General features: G+C 40.6%; 1 protein-coding gene and 1 pseudogene across 1 annotated transcript in view; one reads left to right on the forward strand and one right to left on the reverse strand.

The window, feature by feature from the left end:
* LOC140236270 (uncharacterized) overlaps positions 1–22,217 on the reverse strand; it is a gene marked incomplete at its 5' end in the record, with an annotated part of 262,437 nt that overhangs the window by 73,238 nt on the left and 166,982 nt on the right. The window lies entirely within an intron of this gene.
* Positions 10,753–13,151, forward strand: LOC140236039 (uncharacterized; annotated as a pseudogene).

Consider the following 22,217-nt stretch of genomic DNA (forward strand, 5'->3'; position numbering starts at 1 on the left):
GGTTGGGGTTGAACACTTTTTCAGAAATTAGGGGCGCAATTTTCGCGCTTGCCCCGGGCGCCGTTTTCCCTATACACGCCACTGTACATAAATAAAGATATATCAAATTGAACGCTTAGCGCGTATAACTAAGGGGGATTTTAGCCTGATGCTGTGTTATTCACTGCTCAGATAACAACAATACTCATCACCTACGGTTACGTATAGAGAAATAGCCATGACGAAAATAAGGTTTTCCTTTTCTTTGGCAGATAGACACACAACCCCTTTGAACACACTATAATTGACAAGGAGGGACATGGAAAAAGTTCATTACTACTACTAAACAGTGATGCCTTCTACTCATGTGGCACAAGATACCTCTATAGCAACATAAAACCTGTCTACAATTCCGTTATTGGGTTAAACAATAACAACCTGGAATTTCAAAGAGACGAGCGAAACGCCATACACCTGGCCTAGAGTTAATTTAATCAGTTGCCATTCCTGCTCCGGTTGTGTTATGTAAATTATTTTCCGACCTGTCTTGTGCAGCGTAACAGGAACAAACGTACGAGAGAAAAGGAAAGAGAAAACGAAAGGTGGCAAGCGGGGCACTGTATACCAAGGGCAATTTAGAACATTACGTATGTTAAATGAAGCAAATCCAACCTCCAGCCTCCGACAAAAAAAAGGGGGGGGGGGCATGAGTGACTGTGTGTCGTGGGGTAATGACATCGGAATGAAGCTGAACTGCCGAAAGAAAAACAAAGAAAGAGAGAGAAAAAAATGATAGCGTCCTGCGGGTCTAAAAGATCTCGTCCTAAGGTGGTGTGTAATGACCATGCAGCGCGCCAAGTGACTATAAAGCCATACGGCTTTTCCGAAGATTGGATGTGTAATTTATATCTTTATACCATATACAACATGAAAAAGTTCATTACTACCACTAAACAGTGATGCCTTCCACTCATGTGGCACAAGATACCTCTATAGCAACATAAAACCTGTCTACAACTCCGTTATTAGGTCAAACAATAACAACCTGGAATTTCAAAGAGATAAAGGTACATTTTTGAAGTTATGGTCAAAAGAAGCAAATATTTTCTTATTATTCTCTTTATTTTTCTTGACCTTTAATCGCAAATATCTCCATTTGGCAAATGAAGAGTTCGGTTTCAAAATGTACTACATCCATATTTTCAAGTTCTGCGAAAAATGTCATTTTTTAATTATCATATTTAGCAAGCTCAGACTGGAAAACCAGGAGGAGGACGTTGTCGTTGTCGCGAAAATGAAGACGAAGGAGTGCATATTTGAGAAGAAGAAGAAGAGAATGATGAAGACAAAGAAGAGAAGAAAGTAGCAAAGCAGCCACCCACAAGGCGAATTAAGAGGGACTGCACGTGACTCGATCAGATGGTAACATGAGGAAGAAGAGGGGGACATGGACGAATTTTGGATATGAAATCCTCTACAACAGGAAGAAGAGGGACTATAAACGCAAAGACCTCAAGAAAAAGCCTTTTTGGAAAGACCACTACGTCTTTGATTAATAATGAATTGCAGCAGAAGAACCGCGATTTGATGAGCCTCTCCGATGTCTGCAGTGTAATCTCTTTAGTTCTGCATGCTAACAAGTTGACTGACTGAGTCGGCAGCCGAATCGGGGTATATCGGGGCACATCGAGTACTTTTTAGCTTTTTAACATTCTTAATAAAAAAGTGTGATACTCATTTTAAATTATGAATATGAGATTCACAAACCTTGTCTGAAATAGTTGCTTAATAAGACGACCTATGATCTATAATTTTACAAATAAAAGCTTGAAAGCACATAGAGAAATGTGAACTTCAAAGTGATCATTGTAGAAGTGACATGTCTGAATTGGACTAGATTATTTTGTTATATCATCTCAATAACATTGAAGGTAAATAGGGAAGTGGAGTTCTTACGAAAGAAGTATCGGTGGCATAAAAGTAATTCAATCTACACAATTCATCAGCTGGACATAGTCTAAGAAATAAAGAAATTTATCATGACTCCATTTAAAAATCAAAGGGGACACTTTTTGGCTACTGATTGGGACCCCGTACAGGATAAGATAACTGGCTTTGGTGTTTTGAGTATCTCCGTTGTGTTCTACTTTGATAAACCAGTTCGGGGTTCCAGTTTGAGCATGAGCAGAAAAAGGTTATTTGTACCGAGAGACAGGTTGGTTTTTAATATCACTGACATAAGCATCTGTAATTCTATGATTATTCATGGATCCTTATAAATGGTGCCTGCCAGTACATTCACCTGACAGCAAGCCTGGTATATGGCATTGTTAACAGAAAAAAAAAGGTTTGTTAATGTATTCAAAACAACACAATGATATAGATGCTTCCAAAAGTGTTGATTGACGAACCATTCTGGTCACTTCATCTACACAGGTTGATTCTTTGTTAGAATGCGAGTTTCATAAATTGCTATGTTGGGCAAGCTGATGCATTATGTCGCTTTGAATTGAATGAAGTGCCTAACCAACTGAGAAGAGTGAAAGGTCATTAGTACTCATGTGCACATGAGTTATCTCCGAACTGGCTTATTGCAAAAGAAATTGGCCATGGCTCTTTTTACAACTCACGTAGGGCAATTCTGGGCTACTGTCTGTGGCCAAATGTTGGAGGAAAAACTAGCTTTCATGTTCTGCATCATATCTCAGTTTTGTGCCACTTCCATATCAAAAGAAAATAGCCGTGAAGTTTTGCTAAAAACCATTTGGGGCACTTCTGGGCTACTGTCTCGAGGCCAGGACAAGATGAAATAACTGACTTTGGTGTTTTGTGTATCTCAGCTGTGCACTTCTTCCATTGCAAAAGAAATTAGCCATGGTGACGATTCTTCTTCTTGTTCTTGTTCTTCTACTTCTTCTTCTTCTTATTATCATTATTATTATTATGATGATGATGATTATTATTATTATTATTTTTATTATCATCATCATTATTATTAGCATTAGCATTATTATTACAACTATTATTATCATTATTATAGGTAAATAAAACCAGAAGGAAGGGGAACACTTCAGTAGTACTATGTAGGATTACATAACTGGCTTTGGTGTTCCGGGTATCCCTCTTGAGTACTATTTCCATTGCAATAAAATAAATCATTACTCTTACAGATGAATACTAGTACACCATATATGGGTTGAGCACCGTTTGGCAACTGTCTTTGGCCCCGTAGAACCTAAAAATACTGAATTCAGTGTGTAGGGTATCACTCTTGTCTACAACTTCCATTGCAAAAGAAACTAGCCATGAGTCTCTTTAAAAATCACATGGGGGTACTTCTTGTCTACTGGCAGGGGCCCCGTATTCAGCATGTATAGGATAAAATGGCTGACTTTGGTGTTACGGGCAATTCTGTTGTGATCTTCAAATATTAAAAATAAAATCATGTGGCATGGGGGGGGGCGCTTAATCGTGGGATACTGTATAAAGGGCCTTGTACAGGATGAAATAGCTAGCTTTGATGTTTGGTGTATCTCAGCTATACTAATTCAATTGCCAAAAAAGAAATAGTAATGACCATTTTCAGCTTAACAAAATCATATGAGATGACATTTCTGGGCTACTGTGATCTCCGTAAAAGACAAAATAACTGGCATTTGTGCTTTTGGCATCTTTGTTGAGTACTCCTTCCTTTGCAAACAAAGAAAGTAGCCATGAACCTTTTTAGCTGATAAAAAACAGCTTATGAATGCAGCGTAATACAACTCGCTTTGGTGCTGTGGTTATCACTTTTGCGTACTACGTCCATTGCAACAGAAATAAGCCGTATGATCATCAAGATAATAACTGGCTTTGGTGTTTTGGGTATCTTGTTTGTACTTTTTCCATTGCAAAAGAAGTTAGCCACGACTCCATTCAAAATCATTCAGGGGGCAAGAAAAAAGAACAGCTAATGGGGGGGGGGCACTTTGGGGCTACAACTGTCTGGGGCCCCGTACAGAATAGAATAACTGGCTTTGGTGTTTTGGATATCTCTGATGGGTACATCTTCTATTGCAAAAGAAATAAACCGTGACCCTATTCAGCTGAATGAAACTAATGTGTGTGTGCGTGTGTGTGTGTGTGTGTGTGTGTGTATGTGTAGGGGGCACTTGAGGGCTACTGTCTGGGGCCCCGTACAGGATAAAATAATTGGCTTTGGTGTTTTGGATATCTCTGATGGGTACTACTTCCATTGCAAAAGAAATTAGCCGTGAGACTTTTCAGCTGAATAAAATCAATGTGTGTGTGTGTGTGTGTGTGTGTGTGTGTGTGTGTGTGTGTGTGTGTGTGTGTAGGGGGTGGGACACTTTTGGGCTACAGTCTGGGGCCCCGTACATGATAAAATAGCTGCCATTGGTGTTTTGGATATCTCTGATCGGTACTACTTCCATTGCAAAAGAAATTAGCCGTGACCTTTTTTTAGCTGAATAACACCGTTTATGGGTGGATCCTTTGGGGCTACTGTCTGGGGCCCCGTAGAGGATAAAATAGCTGACATTGCTTTCTTTCATGATAAGTACACCCAAAGGAGTAATATCCACCAACTTTTGTCCGTGACTCCCTTCGGCTGAATAAATGCATTTTGGGGGGGCCCACATCCTAATATGATAAGACCATCAGAAAGTGTGTCCCTTTTCAGCTGATAAATCGATTTGGGCCCCCGGTCTACTACATTCCGTTCTCTGTACACGTGCATAGACAAATACAAAAGGGTTTTCTCCTTGTGTATTCTAACGTAGGGACGATCAGTGAAGTTCACCAAAACAAAAGGATGAAAGACTTGAAAGATGATGGAAGAAAGCTGACCCTCTTTGAGGGACTGTCAGGAGAAACACTTTCATCAGACATCCAGTATAGATCCCCGCTTTAATAGGCAGCAGTCGTTCTTCTGGAGGTTTTCCACGTCGGTAAGATGTGAGCTCCAGCTGCCGATATAAACTGAACTTTGACAATTATTATCCGAACTTTGGTACGGAGCTCAATCTCCATTTGCCTGCTCGCCGTCGTCTTGAGTTCGGACATCGCGGGTCAAGACAGGAGTCTGCGTGGTAGCAGTGGTGACTAGTCAGGGGCGTCACCAGCTTTTTTTCAAGGGGGGTGCGTTTTGACACTAAATGTAACGAGATTTTTTGCACAGACATTTGGAATATAGGAAGCTCTCAATCCCTAGACTTTTACTGTTTGTTGAGGGAAACCAAGCGGGAAAGGGCATCGGCGTAGGTAGGATCTCAACTTGGGGGGGGGGGTAGTATGCGAGGGAGCGAGCAAGGGGGGGGGGGGAGGGTGTGGAAGTGCCTGTTGTCCAGGCACTTGAAAATTTTGAAATTTAACAGTCAAAAAAACTGTCGTTTGTAGCTAGATTTTTTATAGCTTTGGAATTTAAGGGGGGGGGGGCATCGGCCTCAACTGCTGGCAATTACTGGCAGCAATAATCAGGAGAGCATAACGATTACATGCGATCGAGCTTGAAAATTTTAGAATGCGAGTTTCATAAATTGCTATGTTGGGCAAGCTGATGCATTATGTCGCTTTGAATTGAATGAAGTGCCTAACCAACTGAGAAGAGTGAAAGGTCATTAGTACTCATGTGCACATGAGTTATCTCCGAACTGGCTTATTGCAAAAGAAATTGGCCATGGCTCTTTTTACAACTCACGTAGGGCAATTCTGGGCTACTGTCTGTGGCCAAATGTTGGAAGAAAAACTAGCTTTCATGTTCTGCATTATATCTCAGTTTTGTGCCACTTCCATATCAAAAGAAAATAGCCATCTTCTATTGCAAAAGAAATAAATCGTGACCCTATTCAGCTGAATGAAACTAATGTGTGTGTGCGTGTGTGTGTGTGTGTGTGTGTGTGTATGTGTAGGGGGCACTTGAGGGCTACTGTCTGGGCCCCGTACAGGATAAAATAATTGGCTTTGGTGTTTTGGATATCTCTGATGGGTACTACTTCCATTGCAAAAGAAATTAGCCGTGAGACTTTTCAGCTGAATAAAATCAATGTGTGTGTGTGTGTGTGTGTGTGTGTGTGTGTGTGTGTGTGTGTGTGTGTAGGGGGTGGGACACTTTTGGGCTACAGTCTGGGGCCCCGTACATGATAAAATAGCTGCCATTGGTGTTTTGGATATCTCTGATCGGTACTACTTCCATTGCAAAAGAAATTAGCCGTGACCTTTTTTTAGCTGAATAACACCGTTTATGGGTGGATCCTTTGGGGCTACTGTCTGGGGCCCCGTAGAGGATAAAATAGCTGACATTGCTTTCTTTCATGATAAGTACACCCAAAGGAGTAATATCCACCAACTTTTGTCCGTGACTCCCTTCGGCTGAATAAATGCATTTTGGGGGGGGGGCCCACATCCTAATATGATAAGACCATCAGAAAGTGTGTCCCTTTTCAGCTGATAAATCGATTTGGGCCCCCGGTCTACTACATTCCGTTCTCTGTACACGTGCATAGACAAATACAAAAGGGTTTTCTCCTTGTGTATTCTAACGTAGGGACGATCAGTGAAGTTCACCAAAACAAAAGGATGAAAGACTTGAAAGATGATGGAAGAAAGCTGACCCTCTTTAAGGGACTGTCAGGAGAAACACTTTCATCAGACATCCAGTATAGATCCCCGCTTTAATAGGCAGCAGTCGTTCTTCTGGAGGTTTTCCACGTCGGTAAGATGTGAGCTCCAGCTGCCGATATAAACTGAACTTTGACAATTATTATCCGAACTTTGGTACGGAGCTCAATCTCCATTTGCCTGCTCGCCGTCGTCTTGAGTTCGGACATCGCGGGTCAAGACAGGAGTCTGCGTGGTAGCAGTGGTGACTAGTCAGGGGCGTCACCAGCTTTTTTCAAGGGGGTGCGTTTTGACACTAAATGTAACGAGATTTTTTGCACAGACATTTGGAATATAGGAAGCTCTCAATCCCTAGACTTTTACTGTTTGTTGAGGGAAACCAAGCGGGAAAGGGCATCGGCGTAGATAGGATCTCAACTTGGGGGGGGGGGGGGGTAGTATGCGAGGGAGCGAGCAGGGGGGGGGGAGGGTGTGGAAGTGCCTGTTGTCCAGGCACTTGAAAATTTTGAAATTTAACAGTCAAAAAAACTGTCGTTTGTAGCTAGATTTTTTATAGCTTTGGAATTTAAGGGGGGCATCGGCCTCAACTGCTGGCAATTACTGGCAGCAATAATCAGGAGAGCATAACGATTACATGCGATCGAGCTTGAAAATTTTACATTTTACAGTCCAAAAACTGCCGTTCTTAGCCATATTTTTTTTTTTCGCTTTGGAAATTAAGGGGGGCGCACCGGGCGCAACTGCTGGCAGTTACTGTGAATGGCAGCAACATCAGGTGAATTGCAGAACGATTCAATGAGAGCGAGTGAAGAGAGCGAGCTTGAAAATTTTGACATTTTACAGTCCCAAACCTGCGGTTTGTAGCCATATTTTTTTGCTTTGCAAATCAAGGTGGGGGGGGGGGGGGTGGCGCACCGGGCGAAACTGCTGACAATTACTGGCGGTAACATCACGTGAATGGGATAACAATTAAATGCGAGCGAGCGAAGAGAGCGAGCTTGAAAATTTTGACATTGACAGTCAAGAAACTGCCATTTGAAGCCATATTTCATCGATTTGGAAATAAAGAGGGGGGGGGGGCGCACCGGGCGCAACCGCCGGCAATTACGGGCAGCAACATCAGGAGAATGGCATAACAATTAAATGCGACCGAGGGAGCGAGCGAGCTTGAAAATTTTGAAATTTCACAGTAAAAAACAAAAAAACAAAAACTGCCGTTTGTAACTATATTTTTTTTAGCTTTGGAATTTAAGGGGGGCGCATCGGCCTCAACTGCTGGCAATTACGTGCAGCAATAATCAGGAGAGCATAACGATTACATACGAGCGAGCTTGAAAAATTTTACATTTTACAGTCCAAAAACTGCCGTTCTTAGCCATATTTTTTCGCTTTTGAAATTAAGGGGGGGCGCTCCGGGCGCAACTGCAGGCAGTTACTGTGTATGGCAGCAACATCAGGTAAATTGCAGAACGATTCAATGAGAGCGAGCGAAGCGAGCGAGCTTGAAAATTTTGACATTTTACGGTAAAAAAAAAACTGCCGTTTGTAGCTATATTTTTTTCTTCTTGGAAATTAAGGGGAGGGGGCTCACCGGGCGCAACTGCTGACAATTACTGGCAGTAACATCAGAAGAATTGTATAAAGATTAAATGCGCGCGAGTTTTTGACATTTTACAGTCCAAAAACTGCCGTTTGAAGCTATATCTTTTTTGCTTTCGAAATTAAGGGGGGCGCACCGGGCACAACTGCTGGAAATTACTGGCAGCAATGTCAGGAGAATTTAAATGCGAGCGAGCGGAGCGAGCGAGCTTGAAAATTTTGACATTTTACAGTCCAAAAACTGCCGTTTGAAGCTATATTTTTTCGCTTTGGAAATTAGGAGGGGGGGGGGGGACGCCCGGTGCGCCCTCTCCCTGGATTCGCCACTGGTAGTCAAGGGTGTCGATTTATGTTCATGACTGGGGGAGGTATGACCAGCGAGGTGGCGTCGAGTCGAAGTGACCAAGCGGGGGAAGGATGTCCAAAATCTGCACTTTAAATAGAGCATCCCCTATATGTGCGTGTTTGTTTGTGTGTGTGTATTATATACATGGAAAATTAGGAATTAGCCCCGGTCAAGTCTTTCTATCGGCAATGCAAGACATTTTTATATAGACTAGTATGTAAAGCAACACTGCAAAATCAATGATCTAGCTTTGATATAACGAAGCGTAATAAAGGTGTAAATTCTACATCACATTGCGCAACATTGTAGCGACTCTTTTTGCCGTTCGGATGTTCTGAGTACACACTGCGCACATCCTATACTTTTATACAGAATGCCAACCAGGAATCACGCTGAATCACAATATTTTGTCGGCTCCGGGGCTTTTCGAACAATGTTTCACACTATATACCTATTTAATTATGGTTAAAAGAAATCATAGAAAAATATCTTATTTCTTGATCACCCTTTCATTCAAAAGCAGTTTACTAACCCTTGAATTATTTTGGTAAGTCTTTTTCTTTACCAGCAGATTGGGGGGGGGGGCACCCCAGTGGGGCACCCCCAAAGAGATTATACAAGGTATTCTCTTTGGGCACCTCCTCCCCCCGTGCGCCCCCACCCCCCCCCCCCTCCGTAGTTACGCCACTGCTTTTGGGTGAAATAATTGGACATATTTCTAACAAAAAAGCAAGACAATCTTTTCATCGCGGGAATTATGATTATGTGGGGTGGGGTAAATGGTGCGCTTGCCTTCCAATATTTTTTATGGGGGTAACATTTTTGTTTTCTTTCAAAAGCAAGAAATTGTTTTCATTTCGGGAATTATTAATCATGGGGGGGGGGGGCAAAATTATAATATGCTTGCCCCTCCAATATTTTTATGGTGACAACTTTTTTTTTCTGTCAAAAAAAAAAAAAGGTAAGAAAATCTTCTCGTCGCTGGAATTATGAAGGAGGGGGGGGGGTGGGCGAAATGATATGCTTGCCAGTCCATTCTTGTTTTTTTTCCTTTAATGAGGCTAAGGCTCGCTCTTGGGCTGGCAATATGGATCGGTCAGAAGTAACGTACATAGACCCTACATACTTGTTAATAGCACACGTACATGCAATCGTGTACGTGCTCCGTACCATACGGATGTACACTACGGTCGATACAATCATAGTAAACACTGTATAGAATACTAGTAGCAGATATGTATAGAACCAGTGCTTCCAGAACCAGGGGTGCGAATTGTTTTTGCCCACGATTTTTTTTTCCCTGGTGCAAAATAAGAATTGAAAAAATAGAAAATAATAATTATTCAGCGTCCGGCGTTGCGGTCGCTCGCAGACTGAATGTTTTATTTTATTTTATTTCTTTTTTAGGATCTGAAGGGGGGTGCGTACGCACCCAACGCACCCCCCCCCCCCATCCCCACCCCCCCCCCCCCTCCCTGGTAACGCCCATGCTAGTGAAGGCCGAGGAGCTGAGAGGACCGCCGATAGGGTAGCGTCTAACTGAGTGGCCAAGTCAAGGGGTGCTTCCAAGAGACAAGCCAAGCGACTGTGCCGAGGTCGACGACGAGGGTATCGGGCATCGATGACGATTGAGCCAAGCTGAGGGGATCACCGGTTCAAGTCATCCAGGATAACCCACTTATGTATTTGTAATTTGTTTCCGACTATCTTTTATGCTCAATGTACTGTTATATGCTGTGAACGAGAAAGCTACTAAGGTGTGTGTGTGTGTGTGTGTGTGTATGTGTCGTGTGTGCATGCACCGGTTTTCATTCCTCAAACACATTCCAAATTTCACCTTTTTGACTGATCTGTGTATTGTTATTTTGCAAATAGAGTGCTCATTTTCTAGCAGGGGTGCTATCGGAATATGGATTTGGTGAAGTATAATGTATTTCCTCACATTAGCTTGACTTGAAATTTTGAACATTTCTGCTTTCTGACCACCTGTGATTTCACACTAGTTCCACATGTACTTGTGAACAGTGCATCAAAGGTCCATCGAATAATGTACACTAGTAGTACATAGTGTCCTACTCTACTGTACCCAGCCCGGCATAAACTGTATTGCTGTAGCCAAATAAAGTTAGCACAGTTGCGTATAGAGGAAGAAAAAGCGAATGTTGGTAGGCCCCAGTTAGCTGGCTTAAAGCTGAAAGTAGGTCGATTTGATGACGCACATGGTAAGTTTGATGTTTATGTCACAAAGTTCGAAATGTTGATGAAAAGTCAGAATATCCCGGTAGACATGTGGGTGTTGTATTTGATTTCCAATCTAACAGGCAAAGCGTTAGATGTTGTGAATCGGATGAGTGCTGATGATCGCCAGAATTATGCTACAGTGAAGTATGAGTTGATGTCATATTATTATCTCACTGAAGAGGGGTATAGGCGGAGTTTCAGATCAGCTAAGCCAATGAAGTGTGAGCGCCCAAAACAGTTTGATACTCGAATGAAGGGGTATTTCGATCATTGGGTGGAAGAGGCCAAGATCGGGGATAATAGAAAGGATCTAGAAGATTTGATTTTGCGTGCGTGGTGAAAGAGAGATTGGTTAAAAATGACCAATTAACAGGTCAACACCAGGCAGTGAGGTTAATTGATGGTACGGTTAGGCGTTTTCCCGTGGCTAAGGTAGCTGTTGACTCGCCATATTTTGAAGGGAAAGTTGAAGCCGTGTTCATGCCTGATTGTTTGAGTGAGGTAGTTATCGGGAATGTAGAAGGGGCTCGTGAACCGAGTGACCCCAATTTACATTGGGTCCCAAAGAGTGTTGTGTCTGACCCGGAGGTAGAGGTCATAACCCCGGATATGGGTCTGGAAAATTCAAACGACGGTGTAGAACAGGACGTCGAGGTCACAATCCCGGGTGGGCTGGATGATACAGGGATGGCTGTTCAAACTCGTGCGCAAAAGGTGAAGGATTCGAAGCCTAGTAAAGGTTTGACTATTGCAGATCCTGTTGATAATGTGCGGTCGAGTGAATTTCTAAAGGAACAGAAAGATGATGAGTCGTTGTGCCCTCTATGGCAGAAAAAAAAGACATTTCGATAATTTTTAGTACAAGTTTGTGTGTGAACAGGGGTTTCTAGTTAGGCAGAAAAAGGATGAAGTAACCAGGGCATAGGTCCTAAATTGCTCGTAGTGCCTAAGCCTCGTAGGAACGAGATAATGAGAGTCGCACATGACTCACTCCCAGGTGTACACTTGGGTATCAACAATACATTGTCTAAGATTCAGACTCGGTTCTGTTGGCCTGGGATGTCGGAGGATGTGGCTAAATTCTGTAGGTCATGTGATGTATGCCAAAGGGCTATTGACAAAGGTATGGTGCCCAAGATTACCCTTGGTAGGGTCCCCCTCATTGGTGTCCCGTTTCAACGCATTGCGATAGATCTTCTTGGTCCATTCATGCCGTCTGCTCGCAAACACACTCATATCTTGACCATTGCAGATTATGCGACTAGGTATGTGAAGGCGATACCGTTGAAATCGATATCAACTGTTGACGTAGCTGAGGCGTTAGTTTCGGTATTTAGCCGGGTTGGGATTCCTACTGAAGTGATATCGGATCTAGGGACACAATTTGTGTCTGATCTGATGCGTGAGGTGTGTAGGTTGTTGTCGATAGGACAGTTGACAAGTTCTCGCTACTATCCTATGTGCAATGGCCTCGTTGAACGGTACAATGCTGTGGTGAAATCAGCTTTGAAGCGGTTGTGTTCGAGCCACATCAGTGGGATAGGTATCTTCCGGCGTTGTTGTTTGCTTTGCGAGAAGCACCGAGCTCGAGCTTAGGGTTTTCTCCGTCCGAGTTATTGTATGGGAGACATGTTCGGGGCCTTTGGATGTGCTCAGAGAACTATGGAAAGCGAGAAACTAGATCCAGAGCTCAAGAGCGAGTATGAGTATGTGATAGAGTTGAGAGACAGGCTGATCAAGTCATGGCAAATTGCACAAGTACACTGAAGTACTCTGCCAAAAAAGGTACAGAGGGTATTATGACAGAAAGGCTAGGCCTAGAAAGTTGAATGTGGGATGACGTGCTCTTTCTGTTGCCAACTGAGCACAACAAGCTGCTGGTAAAGTGGCAAGGTCCTTACAAGATAGTAGGGGTCAAGTTTGACTATGATTATGTGGTCGATGTTGATGGAGTTGCCAAAACATATCACATCACTTTGTTGAAGAGGTACTATAGTCGACGTGAAGAAGTACCAGTGGCCAGTTGCTTTGAGGTTGAGAGGGTCGAAGGGAATGAGGAAGTTGTTGAGGTCAGGGGGACGGGAAAGATAAGGCAGAGGCTTGTTCTGATTGGAATAGGGAGATGCCAAGTATGCCTAGCGTAGTACAGATGGAGTTTGATGACATGGTAAGAGTACATCCAGTCTTAAAGGATAGTGAGAGGACTCAGGTGCAAAAGATCCTCTGTGAATATCAGGATATATTCACTGTTATTCCGAAGAAGACAACCATATCTGAATGTGAAATCTCGTTGACGACTGAACAACCAGGGCGATCTCCACCTCATAGGGTACCTCAAGCTATGGAAGAAGAGAAGAGGATAATGTAATGCATGATGCATATATGCTGTTGATATTGATGTCTATCGTCTCTCTTTTGAACACCTGCATATTGACATACACTGTGAATAGTATGTTGGATGATTGAATAGCATGTTTCATAAATTTTTTGTAGGATATAATGTTGATATCCCAATTACATCTTAAGGTGGGGGATATTGTCAGGAGAAACACTTTAATCAGACATCCAGTATAGATCTCCGCTTAGGCAGCAGTCGTTCTTCTGGAGGTTTTCCACGTCGGTGAGATGCGAGCTCCAGCTGCCGATATGAACTGAACTTTGACAATTATTATGTATCTGTATCTGTACGGATTCTTTCTTCTTTCTTTATTTCTCCCCAAAATGTGCAGAGTTTAGCTCAGAAAGTGCTATGCCTATCAAGTTCAAACTTACACCATGTATCTATCGTGTCCCAAAGAAGACAGATCTAGTGAAATCATATTGATCAGTCAACCGTGACGTCACTATGACGTCATTATATGAAAACACATTCTCAGTCATATCTCATTAATGGAATGGAATTTTTCAATGAAATTTACGTCACATATATTTTGAGTCAAGTGCATTCTACTCATATTCTCAAAATGCATTAATACCTTAAAACGTGCGCGTACGCGCGCGTTGAAATATTTGTAGGCTCCAATTCAGGTCATTTTTTTTTTTGCACACGTTTCAGACCATTTAGAGCATTTTTTGAAAAATTGAAAAAAAATGGACCGACGCGTACGCGCGCGTGCATATACGCACGCACAGCTCTTATGCAATAGAAATTTCCTGGTTTTTCACATTGATCGGATGTCTGAAATGTCAAAGAATATTTCTATCTAGTTTCAAGTCAATCAGACTCAATGTGACGTCATACGGGCCCGTCAAAGTTGAAATTCCGCGCGCGCGTCCATGGCGATAGACAGTGCAACTATGCCAAAAAACCGCCAATTTTAAATCCGATTTTACTCGTCAGGATGGACAGTGACCCCCAATTTTCTTTACATATTCTGAACGCTAATGAGTTGTACATGTCATTTCATGGGTTGGCGATGCTGAAAAAATGATGAAAAGATATCAAATTTCTTAATAAAGTAAAAAAAGTAAATTTTCAAAATGACGTCATCAAATTTCAAGTTCATTCGAGCGTATCTCACTAATCCTTTGTCGATTTTATCCCGAATTTCAGTATGTTGTAGCTTATTTAATGTTCTTTCAAAAATTTTAAATTTCGGTTGGATAAAATGGATTTAAAGTCATCTTGTCAAATTTGACCAGTTTACGTGTTATCTCTATGAGAGTGCAGTTGTTTCTGGAAATGAAAATTGACATGGCTCTCTTTATCGAGCATTACCTCACTTATGCTTCGGTGAATTTCTCCCAGAATTTAATATGTTGTAGCTAAGACTTTGGCCTATCGTCAATGTGCCATCTTTTTTTTTTTTTTTTTTTTTCATACGATGTCGGCATCACGTCAAAAAACTTACTTGAATTTAAAGCTTATCTTCGATGTATTGAAATATTTCTTTCTTTCTGCAACTTTCTTTGCAGTAACTAAAAAAAAACATACCCCATCACAACCATATTTTGCACATGTTTAGTTCATGTCACGTACATTATTTCACAAAATAACAACTACTTGATCAGACACCATCTTGGGTATGCAAATTAGGGTTAAAGGTCATAAATGTTTAATCCTGTATCTTGGTGAATACATGTCCTATCTTTCCCATATTTTGCACACGCAAAGACCATGTTACAAGAATCATTTCACAAAATAACCACTTTTTTCCTCAGATGCCATCTTGTCTGTGCAAAGTGGGGTCAAAAGTCATATGTTCTTCTTTCTTTATCTTCGTTATGACGTGTTATCTCTATGTAAGGGAATTTTTCTAGATGTGGAAATTGACATGATTGTCTTTATCGAGCACTAGCTCACTTACCCTTCGGTGAATTTCTCCCAGATTTTAATATGTTGTAGCTGAGACTTTGCACCATCGTCAAGTTCCCTTTGTTTTTTCATACGACGTCGAAATCACATCGAAAAACTTGGTTGAAATTAAAGCTTATCTTCGATGTATTGAGATATTTCTTTCTTTCTGCAGCTTTGTTTGCAATAAATCAAGAAAAACAGCCCCTATCAACCCCATACTTAGCACATATTTAGTTCATGTCACGTACATTATTTCATAAAATAATAACTACTTGATCGGACAACAACTTGGGTATGTAAATTAGGGTCAAAGGTCATAAATGTTTCATCTTGTATCTTGGCGAATACCTGTCCTATCTTTCCCACATTTTGCACACGTATAGACGATATCGCAAGAATCATTTCACAAAATAAACACTTTTTCCTCAGATGCCATCTTAGGAGTGTTAAGGTGGGTCAAAGGTCATATGTATTTGTTGCTGTATCTTTGTTATCTGGAGTATACAGAATTTGGTACCAAAGATGGCAGATATGACCCCCTTTTCTAAATGAGAATCCAAACATCACACGGCCAATGTCTCTTAACACAGATAAAACCTGTATGGTCATGCCTATTGCGATCAGGACTCGAATTATTGATTTAAAAAAAAAATCGAATCACCTTAATTTGTCAGTTATGACAAATTACAATCTCTAGTTATCCTAACTTTGGTACGGAGCTTAATCTCCATTTGCCTGCTCGCCGTCGGCTTGAGTTCGGGCATCGCGGGTCAAGACAGGACTCTGCGTGGTAGCAGTGGTGACTAGTGAAGGCCGAGGAGCTGAGAGGACCGTCGATAGGGTAGCGTCTAGCTGAGTGGCCAAGTCAAGGGGTGCTTCCAAGAGACAAGCCAAGCGACTGTGCCGAGGTCGACGACGAGGGTATCGGGCATCGATGACGACTAAGCCAAGCTGAGGGGATCACCGGTTCAAGTCATCCGAAATTACCCAGTTATTTATTTGTAATTGAGTATATTAATAAAAGAACGACCCAAGTCCAGTTTTTGGCCAAATTCAGTTTGACATGGGAAATTGTAGCTTATGCATGGACTCATCTTGTGTATAAATGATAAATCCTAATTACCCCCGAAAGTGCCTGAAATAAATGAGTTAAATCTTATATGAATGCAAGAATGAAGGACTTGGGTCATTCTTACATTCATATTATAGCGCCCTCTCTCGTCCTCTCATCTCTATAGCAGAATATTGTGTATATGAATCAAAGAACGACCCAAGTCCATCACACAAAATGGCCTCTCCACAATTAATGTTAATGTTAATTGTCATAATAATATATGTTCTAATTTGTATATACAATGTTGCCTTCCCATCACAGTTAAATAGGATATTATTGGACAAACAAAAAAGATATGAAGTTTTTTTTTAGTTTACTCGAAATGGTCTTCCGTGGACTTGGGTCGTTCTTATATTCATATACTCAATTTGTTTCCGACTATCTTTTACGCTCAATGTATTGTTATATGCTGTGAACGAGAAAGCTACACAGATTTGAAAGATTAAACTCGAACATAACTGCATGCAAACAGTTTGAATTTCCATTCTTTCGGCGTCAGGTTAGCAGAAAGAGAGAGAAAAAAAGTCACTCACGTGACAGGGACAAAATCAAAGCAACTTCCCGCAGGACAGCATCCAAACGGAACAATACGAGTGGAACCGCATAGACAATACACGCAGAGTCAATAGCATACACACGCGTGGTTCACCAATGAGATTTTTGATCTATACACATCTCGCAGAGGGTACGCTCGCTGCGGATATTCCCGACGCGAAAAAAAAAAAATACATCTAGCCGAAAAATCACGTATTTACTCGAAATTTTCCAATGTAAGCATACTCATATTTTTAGTGGAAACGATGGCTATGCTAATCAGCTATCAGTACATAATATATCATTGGCAGTTTCTTGGTGTAACACGTTGTGGTACCACAATGACTAAAATGATCAATGTTTTTCGCGCTCTTCTTAGTCGCCGATCGGCGACCATGGCACGTCAGGACTAAGGTCGCCGTTCGGCGACCATTGCACGATAAGAGTTAAATTACGACATAGACTGCTTACTGAATGACGATCAGGGCTTCAAAAGCCCTGATCCATTCTCAGTAACCGACGTGTTGGAAGCCTGCAGCAAATGGCATAAAAAGATATTAAAAAAACGTACTTGACAGGATGATGCAGAGGTGGCGGCTGTTGAGAGGAAGTTATCAGGCAAGTAGGGACATCTCAGACTGAAACTCAAAAGGCATGGCGCATTAAACACCCATTTGGCAAAGTCTCCTCCCATCAAGGACTGATATTGAAAATCGTCCTTAATGTAGCGAAACTCCAACTCCAGATATTGAATCTATAAGAAAGAGCAAATCAAATTAATGATGATAATAATAACAACAATAATAATAATAATAATAGTAACAATAATAATATATATATATATATATATATATATATATATATATATATATATATACATATATACATATATATACATATATACATATATATATATATATATATATATATATATATATATATACATAATGTGACCCGCTACAACAAAATGTTCCTAAAGTCCGGCGAGGTCGATTATTTGAAAATTGCAAGATATAATCCCTAATCTTTCTGCTTTAAATTGGTATATAACACATGTTATCATATTTTATTAAAATAAGCGGCTGCGGAGATATCGATGTTTAAAAGAGAGCATGTCGAGACGTTTGGAAAATCACTGTTCCGAAAAAAAAGCGCCCTAAAAGTCTTCCTTTCGACGCAATCGCGATCAAGGGACACGCAGATTAGTTTTCACATCTGGACAATAGAAGGTAAGCCCTAGCAACCTCCGAAAAGTTCATTCAAGCACATCAGCGGCGGCGGTCTCCTCACCAACCAATCAGTGACCAGGATGTGAGAAGCGGCTGAGCATAGCGCACCCCGCCCTCACGCACCAGTCGACTGGGCAATGTGCGAGCTTTACGCTTCGGTTAGCAGCAAGCATCAAACTGACCAATGAGATCACTCTGGTCGTTGTTAGGGGCGGAACCTATCTGTGGCGCTCAATCCAAATTTTCGAACCAGTTTCTGCTTCGTTGAAACGCCAAAAACATGGCTCAGAAAAATGCTATCTTTTTATTTTTCCTTTGATCATTTTGCTTCAAAATTTCGACAGATGATAGAAGACATGTTAGACTCCAATAGTATATCAAAATCAGAAAATCGCAAGTTTTGACCAATTTTACAAATTTTAATGATCTGACTTCAAACTCGATTTTCACGGCTTCGACCGTGCGCGACTTTAGGACCTTTTTGTTGTAGCGGGTCATATATATATATATATATATATATATATATATATATAGTATGTCGCCAAAACATAAAATCAAATTTTTGCATTGATAGCACCCAACATGATTAAACTGTCTATATGCTACTTTAGGGTCTTAAAGTATAACTTTTCAGCTCTATTTTGCAGAAAACCCCATTCAATTTGTTTAAGCGGTCACAGAGAAATGTGGAATGTTGTAAAGCATATGTGACCGTGCACCTCAAAACGAACATAAAGTCGCACACACTGATTTTGCGTGAGGACTGAAAATAAGTGAAACGGGTCAACCTAGCCGAACTACAAGTGTGAAGGACGCAAGAATACCACAAGAAGAAGAAAATTTACTTTTCTGTACGAATCCAAGATTGATTAAGTCAGTCCCAAATGTGCATCTTGGTGTTGGGATGGAAATATGCATTTTGCAAAGAATTGAAGACATTGACTTGATTGTAAGCAACTATATATTGTAAGCAACTTAACGTGATTGTAACCAACTTAAATATTGATTTTGCGCAGGTATAGTAGGTCAAGATAAACATGTCCGTTCTCCGTATAATTTCACGCCTATGAATTCGGGAACCTACAGTTTTTACAAGCATCACTGCTTTTATGTAGGCCCATCATATTTGTGACATTTACGTGTGATATCCTTAGATGATAATGACCATTTACATTTGTGTTAAGTGTTGCCTTCGAAATAAGTAATACAGTAGCAAATTGATATTTGTGACCCGCTACAACAAAAAGGATCCGAAAGTCGGAGGAGTACAATTTTCTGCAAATGACGTGACGTCATTACCTAACTCTTCTATTTTAATTTCATATATAGCAAAACTAATAAAAGTTCGCGGTTGCGGAGAAATTGATAATTTTATTAGCGCATGTCAAATGTTTGAAGAAATCAGGTTTACGAGAAAAAACGCCATCAAATTTTTCCTCTGACGCTATCATGATCTAGGTGAAGCGAGACAGTTCCCCCCACTTGACAAAAGAAGGTATGCTCCTAGCGACCTCCGCGATGTTCATTCAAGCTCAGCGCCAGCGGTTTGCGCATAACCAATCAGTAATCAGGATGCCAAGAACTGACTAAGATCACTCCCTCCTTGCTAGGGGCGGTGTCTGTTTGCGGTGCTAAATCCAACACGTTTCCATTTGGCGTAAAGTCGGAAAAATCATTGCCAGAAAAACGCTAATTTATTTCCTTTCGTTTGATCATTTAGTTTCGAAATTTCGGCAGATGATAGACAAAACATAAAACAAAAAATTATGCCAAAAACAGAAATCCGATTGTTTCGATGATGTGACTTCAAACTCGATTTTCTCGACTCAGCCGTCAGCGACTTTAGGATCCTTTTGTTGTAGCTGGTCACATTTTTTTAACTTATATTAGGTTACCCCCCCCCCCCTTATTTTTGCATGACAACGTGTGTGTTATTTTTACCTGAAGTAAATATTATCAGTTAACATGATTTCACAATCTCTGCAGGTCCTCACTTTCCTTAAGTGACGTTACCTTCTGTACAGACTCCAGGATGTTCAGTGCAAGGTGTCGCCTTAGGTGATCTTATTATTCTGTGTGTTATTGTTTTTATTGTTGCTTTTTGCATTTGTGAAAGCTAAATGGCTTCTTATTTACTATCCATCTTTCTGGGTAAAATGGAAGTATATTTTCAAATAAAGTTATCTCTAGCAGGCGTAGATCATTTTTTTTTTAAGAATGAGATGTCATGCTATTATGAAAGGACAAAGAATTGATATAAAGGCTATGGTTTTATCTATTGCAAAATATAATAATAATAATAATAATAATAACAATAATTGTTTTGGATATAAACTCCAAATTTTATTGTCCAAGAATGGAAATTCATTTTGCCCAATTGATCTTGGGCCCGGCAGCCACTGAGCGCCAGATCGACGTTGCTCTAACCTTTTCAACTGTTGAACGGCAAACAAGGTAGCAGCAACTCCCATCTTTTAACGTCTTTTGGTATGACGCGGCCGGGGTTTGAACCCACGACCTCCCGATTGTGAGGGCAGCCGCTCTACTCACTGAGCCAACACATCGGTGTTATAGCCGAAAAGTCTGAAAAACTTATTGAAAGTTGCCATTTATCGTGCAAATGAAAATGTAGTAGCATTACTGTCTATTGTTCTAGTCATGCATGAATTATGAACTATGAGTTGTGCACCATGATGAAAGAAGAGATATATGAAAAGCTCAGTTGCAAAAGGTACTACCTCCATTTTTCATCAAAATGCACTTTTTGGTCTTAATGTACACATTTTTAGACCTCTTTACACCTATACTAACGAAAAACTGAAATTTCAAACAGAAAGTGTTCAAAAATAATATTAAAAAATCAGTTCAGTTTCAGAAGGACCTACATCGATTTTAGTTGGGTTTCAAAAGGTACTACATCAATTTCAATGACATCATTGGGAAATTGACCAATCAGAGAGTAGCATTGACATGACCCTCTGCCATTGTCTACTGACATAATCTGTAAATAATAGAAGTTAACTTTTTGGCTTTTTGGATTTCTGTTAAAATCACCAGGCAAATCTGGCAAATATCTTGAAAAATTTATCACATTTTCATCAAGCAATGGAGGAAAATAAAGGAGATCCCATTGAAAAAAACAAACCATCCTGAGAAAAGAGTAAGGAATTAAACGTAAGAGCAAAGGGTAAACGGCGGAGAGACTTGAGAAATTACGCCACTTTCATGTAGTTCCACGTACTGCATTTACTGTTAGTTACCCGGTACTGTGCGTTACTGCTAGGGTGTTGATTTTGAGCCATAAATTGTCCCCAGAATTATTACAAACACTTGTATAAACGGGTTCACAGCTAATTAAATTGTGTGACAACTAGTCTGAAAGCAAAGCTCCTTTGTTAAATGTATACAATGGCATGAAATTCTGACATCCCTACCAACAGTGCTTTACCAATGGGTATGCTGTCTTATTCTACACGTGCACAATGTAAAACACCAGGGTTGGAAACTACGTAGTGGCGAAATGCATTGGATACTAGATTCATAGTCATTCTTGTCAGTGACATCGTTTACTTATAATATGTAACAACGGTAAAACCAATGTGTGTTTAGTATAGGTGGCTATATTACTCATCGATGGTCTTGATTTTATCAACTTTTAGATTATCAGATACATCTTACCTGATAAAGAACATACCAGAATGAAATAATGAATTTGATTGCTGCGTTGAGAAAATAGCACATTCAGATGCTGCTTTTCCATATTTTCCCTTCGAAGTTCCATTGAAAAAAAAAAACGAAGAAAAGAAAAGAAAATGAATACAGTATTCTTTAGACACATGAAGGGAGAATTCACAGAGAGAAAAATAGCCAAAGAAGAAAATACAAAGAAGAAAATGAAAAGAAATCATGAGATAAAAGCTCGTGAGAAAAAAAAAGAGAAAAGAGTAGAAAGAAATTACCTGGTGAGATATTATGACCCCTCCACATTTATAACTGTTTACGCATAATGGATCCCTCCCCCCATTCTTGATGGATCCAGAACATTTGAAGCATGTGAAAATTGATCGAATGCTTATGACCATGACAATCAGTCATTCAAAAAGATGGTCAGGAAGGGAGATGTGGGGCATTAGCTGTGCACATTGGTTTGTTATTCTTGCTGCTTTGTCAATTACCTAGGCTCCCATCACCTCGTATCCCATTCCCATCAACACCATTGCTGAAAAAAAAAATCGAAACATGTCATAACATCACACTGAA

This window comes from Diadema setosum, chromosome 12 (genome assembly GCF_964275005.1).
Source record: "Diadema setosum chromosome 12, eeDiaSeto1, whole genome shotgun sequence".
NCBI classification, from domain to species: domain Eukaryota; kingdom Metazoa; phylum Echinodermata; class Echinoidea; order Diadematoida; family Diadematidae; genus Diadema; species Diadema setosum.